We start from the raw sequence: 7,243 nt of genomic DNA, 5'->3' as shown, positions 1-7,243 counted from the left end.
ACAAATTGCTATAATTGAAGCAGCAGTTGCGTGACTTTAATGAGGTTCCAGGATTATACTGTCACCTTTTAGCTTCCCTTTGCCCTTTCTGATTTGACTTCATCCCCTTTACCGTGGGACATGACTTCTTAAGAATAAGTTTTCCTAGTCATGTAGGATCAGATTTAACATACAGCCAAAAACGTCTTCTACAATGCTTTCTCTGAGAGCTTTTGAAGAATTGGAATGGCAGGTGTGCTGTCACAGGCCTGTCATCTCAGCACTTTGAGAGTCTAAGGCAGGAGGATCACTTGAAACTAGGAGTTTAAGACCAGCCTAAGCAACAAAGAGAGACACATCTTTACTAAACAAAATAAATCAAGTTACCCAGGTTCAGTGGTGCATGCTTATAGTCTCAGATACTTGGAAGGCTAAGGCGGGAGGACCACTTCAGCACAGGGGTTCAAGGCTGCAGTGAGTACACTCTAGTCTAGGTGACAGAGCAAGATTGCATCTCTTAAAAAAAAAAAAAAAGAAAGAAAAGATAAAGAATGGAGTAAACAGGAAAGCCAAAGATCTGAGGCATCTCTGGATGATTGCCTGAACAAATTGTTTTTTCTTGACCTCAAAACCTTTCAAGATGTATATTTCTTTGTGAAAGAAAGACATACTGATTATAACTTTATCATTTTCTGAGGCAGAGAAGGAAGAGAAGATTAGATCAATTGTTTCTCTGCCCACTCCATCTCTTCCTACATGCCTTCTCTCCCTTAATCAAATGTATAAGTACTAAGCCTCCGGAAACCTCTTCAGAGAGAACACAAGCCACCGAGGTTTTTTGCAATTCATGTTTTCCCAGGGTGCACCTTCAAGCTATGGCTCAATAAAACTCAATTGTTCAAGACCCTTGCCTCAGTCAGTCATTCCGGATAACAACCATGAGTCCTGCAAAGCCCTTCAGTAATCTATTACCTGCCTAGGTGATATGTACCTCGGTGAGTCAGGTCTTCATGAGTCAAACACTCTTCTTCCTTTTCTGCCTTTACCAACCCTACCACTCAGTGCTGTGTGCTCTGATCTGGCCCCAGCTCCCAGGTTGTTTGTATTGGTCTAAGAAAGCAAGACCAGGAAAGGCAGGTTGAGAAGGAAGTAAGAGGCCAACACCGTGGAACATGGCAGGTGAGGCTGTCATTGCTCAAAGCCACACTCCCTGGGTGCATTTTATGAATTTTTCTGGATTTGGAATCTTTTCCCTGTGTGTCTATCTAGAAACTCACCCTCCTCCTACTTTCTTCTCATTACACTTTCTGTTTCTAGTGCATTTGTTTATGGCCAGAGAATGGCCATGCAAATAGTTGACAATAGAATAAAAATGACTTTTTGTGTGACTTGGAACCTGGCCTTTCTTTTTTCCAAAAAAGATTGAGGTTTCTAAAAGCTAGCTTTTATGCAGAGCTGTGCAGTTGTGAGTATAGTGTTAGGGAACAGGTGCATAAGTGAAGGATGAGACAGAAAACAAAATGCTGGCTGTCAAATCCTGAAAGCAAAAGGGACAAAAATCATTTTTGAAGGTAGATTTAATTCAGGAGACCTTGTTAATTTTAGAGTGTCATCTTAGCAGATGAAGTGGAGGATGAGGTTAAATTACGGAGTTAGGTGACAGTGGACACATACTTCTCTGCCACAGGGTTTTTTTTTTCTTTTTTTTAATTTCTAAAAATGGGGTGGTGGCACTTAGGATATTTTTGTTAGGACTGTAGCTACATGAAAAGCTCTTAGGATAGTGCCTGGTGCATAGTGAGTGCTGTATCACTGCGTGAGATATTATAATGTTGGGAATAGGCAAAAGTGCCACCCTGGCCATGCAGAGTGGGGAGGTACTTTCCAGTCAGGGTCCAGGCAGGCCAGTTGGAGACGAAGCTGGTTAGTAGGGAAGCTTAACTTCCAGGAGTAGAAGAATTTAGGAGGAGTAACTCATGCACAACATTCTGTAAACATTCATTTACCTAACAGTAGGAATGCTCAGAGTGGGTGTGGCTTCCGTGACAATCATTATCTCCTGGGAATCTAAGGATGTGTCCTAGAGTGGAATGGCTGTGATGTAAGCCAAACCCAGAAATGGGCTTCAGGGCTGCCTTGCAGACAGCATTCATCTTGCTAAAGGAATACCCTCTTCTGGCCCAGACCATTATTTTTGTTTTTGTACTATCCTAATTTTTAGGGCGTAAGGAGAAAGACTGAAGTATAAAATAATGAAGTGCATGTATGAAATAACAGGGTAGAATTGAGACTGGTATGTGTAAGTTAAGACAACTCGTGTATAAATTTTGTGTGAACATAAAAAGAATTTCTTGTTGCAAACAGACCTCTCCGTATACATAATACCATTGCCTTGAGTGGGAAACAGACTGTGTCACGAGAACACACCATCAGAGTCATGAGAGAATGGGTAGTGTGGTGTCTTTAATTCGCAGGATAGACGGAGAAAGTTATTGAAGAGAAAGGAGTTGAAGGAAAAGATAGGTGAGGGCAAGAAAAATGGGATGGTGAAAGGAAAGGACCGAAAGGAATGTTTACCGAGGGCTGGTCAGGTACCAGACTCTGTGACTAATGTCTTACACATGTTAATTTACTCTTCCACTGTCATTTTCTGATGCAGTAACAGTCAGCCTTACACTGCAGATGAGGAAAGAGGCTGAGGGAGGTCAAATGAGGAACTTAGGGTCATCCAGCCACTTCATAGCAGAGCTAGTATGTTTCACTGTGGTTTGTGCAGACAGAAAAGTGAGACATGGAAGGAAGGCAAAACGTACTTTTGTTGTGGGTAATGTTTATGAAAGTGACATGTAGGAGACAGAATAATGGCCTCTTAAAAATGTCCACATCCGGGCTGGGTGCAGTGGCTCACACCTGTAATCCCAGCACTTTGGGAGGACGAGATGGGCAAATCATGAGATCAGGAGTTCGAGACTGGCCTTGCCAACATGGTGAAACCTGTTTCTACTAAAAATGCAAAAATTAGCTGGGCATGGTGTCGGGCATCTGTAATCCCAGCTACTTGGGAGGCTGAGGCAGGAGAATCATTTGAACCTGGGAGGTGGAGGTTGCAGTGAGCTGAGATCACCCCACTGCATTCCAGCTGGGGCAACATGAGTGAAACTCTGTCTCAAAAAAAAAAAAAAAAAAAAAAAAAAATCCCATCCTAACCCTTGGAACACATGCATTTACTTTTCTTGGAAAAAACACTGTTCAACGGTGATACAGTTGAGTATCTTGAGATGGAAAGCTTATTCTTGGTTTTCTGGGTTTCTCCCAGTGTCATTATAAAGGTCCTTGTAAGTGAAAGGGAAAGGTAGGAGAGTCAGAGTGAGAACGATGCAGGCTGAGAGACTCCACTGGCCATTGCTTGCTGTGAACATGTGTGACAAGACAAAATTTCAACAAATTTAGTTATACATGGAATTGGGTTTAATTTGTCATTTATGATTTAGGGCAGCTCCCTTCTACAGATACAGTGATAACTCTCCCTGGGCAATACAATAACAAAACAGTGGGTTTTGTCAAATGCGAATCAGTAAACAAAGCCATAGAAATAAATTGATTGGTTAACATCAGAGTACTTCAGGTCACTTATTTTGGTAAAAGTTAAAGCAGAGGGGACTTCCTTATTATGCTCACTCATGTAGACTGGAATCTTCTATTTACAGGAAAATATGATCTGTTTTGAGAGCTATCTGAATCCTTAAAATTTCAGTGGGAGTATATAACATCCAGCCTGTGTGGCTCTATTCTGAAGTATCTGTACTCTCACGTAGGTGAAAATATGATCAAAACTTAAAGAATTAACATTAGTCTCAGTAACTGTAGTTTTGGGCTTCCATCATTTCTCTTCTTTTCTTTTTTTAATTTCCTTTGTCTTTTAAAAAAATTTTTTATTCTTTCTGTTCTAGGGTACATGTGCACAACATGCAGGATTGTTGCGTATGTATACATGTGCCATGTTGGTGTGCTGCACACCTTAAGTCATCATTTACATTAGGTATATCTACTAATGCTTTCTCTCCCCACTTCCCCCACCCCACAACAGACTCTGGTGCGTGATGTTCCCCGTCCTGTATCCAAGTGTTCTCATTGTTCAATTCCCACCTATGAGTGACAACATGTGGTGTTTGGTTTTCTGTCTTTCTGATAGTTTGCTCCGAATGATGGCTTGCAACTTCATCCTTGTCACTGCAAAGGACGTGAACTCATCCTTTTTTATGGCTGCATAGTATTCCATAGTGTATATGTGCCACATTTCCTTAATCCAGTCTGTTGTTAATGGACATTTGGGTTGGTTCCAAGTCTTTACTATTGTGAATAGTGCCACCATAAACATACGTGTGCATGTGTCATTATAGTAGCATGACTTATAATCCTTTGGGTATATACCCAGTAATGGAATGGCTGGGTCAAATGATATTTCTAGTTCTAGATCCTTGAGGAATCGCCACACTGTCTTCCACAATGGTTGAACTAGTTTACAGTCCCACCAACAGTGTAAAAGTGTTCCTATTTCTCCACATCTTCTCCAGCACCTGTTGTTTCCCGACTTTTTCATGTTTACCACTTTAACTGGTGTGAGTTGGTATATCATTGTGGTTTTGATTTGCATTTCTCTAATGGCCAGTGATGATGAGCATTTCTTCATGTGTCTGTTGGCTGCACAAATGTCTTCTTTTAAGAAGTGTCTGTTCATATCTTTTGCCCACTTTTTGATGGGGTTGTTTGCTTTGTCCTGTAAATTTGAGTTCTTTGTAGGTTCTGGATATTAGCCCTTTGTCAGATGAGTAGATTGCAAAAATTTTCTCCCATTCTGTAGGTTGCCTGTTGACTCTGATGGTAGTTTCTTTTGCTATGCAGAAGCTCTTTAGTTTAATTAGATTCCATTTGTCAATTTTGGCTTTTGTTGTCATTGCTTTTGGTGTTTCAGACATGTAGTCCTTGCCCATGCCTATGTCCTGAATGGTATTGCCCAGGTTTTCTTCTAGGGTTTTTTGGTTTTTTAGGTCTAACATTTAAGTCATTAATCCATCTTCAATTAAATTTTGTATAAGTTGTAAGGAAGGGATCCAGTTTCAGCTTTCTACTTATGGCTAGCCAGTTTTCCCAGCACCATTTATTAAATAGGGAATTCTTTCCCCATGTCTTGTTTTTGTCAGGATTGTTAAAGGTCAGATGATTGCAGATGTGTGGTATTATTTCTGAGGCCTCTGTTCTGCTCCATTGGTCTATCTCTGGGTGTCAATTTTAGATCTTTCCTACTTTACTTATGGGCATTTAGTGCTAGAAATTTCCCTCTACACACTGCTTTAAATATATCAGAGATTCTGGAATGTTGTATCTTTGTTTTCATTGGTTTCAAACAATATCTTTATTTCTGTCTTCATTATGTTATGTATCCAGTAGTCGTTCAGTAGCAGATTATTCAGTTTCCATGTAGTTTTGTGGTTTTGAGTGAGTTTCTTAGTCCTGAGTTCTAGTTTGATTGCACTGTGGTCTGAGAGACAGTTTGTTATAATTTCTGTTCTTGTACATTTGCTGAGGAGTGCTTTACTTCCAACTATATGGTCAATATTGGAATAAGTATGATGTGGTGCTGAGAAGAATGTATATTCTGTTGATTTGGGGTGGAGAGTTCTGTAGATGTCTATTAGGTCCGCTTGGTGCAGAGTTGAGTTCAATTCCTGGATATCCTTGTTAATTTTCTGTCTCGTTGATCTGTCTAATGTTGACCGTTGGGTTTTAAAATCTCCCATTATTATTGTGTGAGAGTCCAAGTCTCTTTGTAAGTCTCTAACGGCTTGCTGTATGCATCTGGGTGCTCCTGTATTGGGTGCATATGTATTTAGGATGGTTAGCTCTTGTTGTTGGATTGATCCCTTTACCATTATGTAATGACCTTCTTTATCTCTTTTGATTTTTGTTGGTTTAAAGTCTGTTTTATCAGAGACTAGGATTGCAACCTCTGCCTTTTCTTGTTTTCCATTTGCTTGGTAGATCTTCCTCCATCCCTTTATTTTAAGCCTATGTGTGTCTCTGCACGTGAGATGGGTCTCCTGAATACAGCAGGCTGATGGCTCTTAACTCTGTATCCAATTTGCCAGTCTGCGTCTTTTAATTGGACCATTTAGCCCATTTACATTTAAGGTTAATATTGTTATGTGTGAACTTGATCCTGTCATTATGATGTTGTATGGTTATTTTGCTCATTAGTTGATGCAGTTTCTTCCTAGCATCGACGGCCTTTACGTTTTGGCATGTTTTTGCAGTGACTGGTACCGGTTGTTTTTTCCATGTTTAGTGCTTCCTTTAGGAGCTCTTGTAGGGCAGGCCTGGTGGTGAAAAAATCTCTCAGCATTTGCTCGTCTGTAAAGGATTTTATTTATCCTTCACTTATAAAGCAGAGTTTGGCTGAATATGAAATTCTGGGATGACAATTCTTTTCTATAAGAATGTTGACTATTGGCCCCCACTCTCTTCTGGCTTGTAGAGTTTCTGCTGAGAGATCAGCTCTTAGTCTGATGGCTTCCCTTTGTGGGCAACCCGACCTTTCTCTCTGGCTGCCCATAACATTGTTTCCTTCATTTCAAATTTGGAGAATCTGACAATTATGTGTCTTGGAGTTGCTCTTCTTGAGGAGTATCTGTGGCATTCTCTGTATTTCCTGAATTTGAATGTTGGCCTGCCTTGCTAGGTTGAGGAAGTTCTGGATAATATCCTGCAGAGTGTGTTCCAATTTGGTTCCATTCTCCCCATCACTTTCAGGTGCACCAATCAGATATAGATTTGGGGGTTTCACATAGTCCCAAATTTCCCGGAGGCTTTGCTCATTTATTTATACTCATTTTTCTCTGAACTTCTCTTCTCGGTCATTTTCATTCATTTGATCTTCAATCTCTGATACCCTTTCTACCAGTTGATCGAGTTGGTTACGGAAGCTTGTGCATTTGTCACGTAGTTCTTGTTTCATGGTTTTCATTTCTATTAGGTCGTTTAAGGACTTCTCTACATTGGTTATTCTAGTTAGCCTTTTGTCAAATCTTTTTTCAAGGTTTTTAGTTTCTTTGCACTTCGTTCGTACTTCCTCCTTTAGCTCGGAGAAGTTTGAAGTCTTCTTCTCTCAACTCGTCAAAGTCATTCTCTGTCCAGCTTTATTCCGTTGCTAGCGAGGAGCTGTGTTCCTTTAGAGGGGGAGAGGCTCTCCGAGTTTTAGAATTTTCAG

The sequence above is a fragment of the Chlorocebus sabaeus genome, chromosome 6 (assembly GCF_047675955.1).
Source record: "Chlorocebus sabaeus isolate Y175 chromosome 6, mChlSab1.0.hap1, whole genome shotgun sequence".
NCBI classification, from domain to species: Eukaryota; Metazoa; Chordata; class Mammalia; order Primates; family Cercopithecidae; genus Chlorocebus; species Chlorocebus sabaeus.
The sequence above is the reverse complement of the archived record's forward strand: the minus strand, read 5'-3'. Positions refer to the sequence as shown.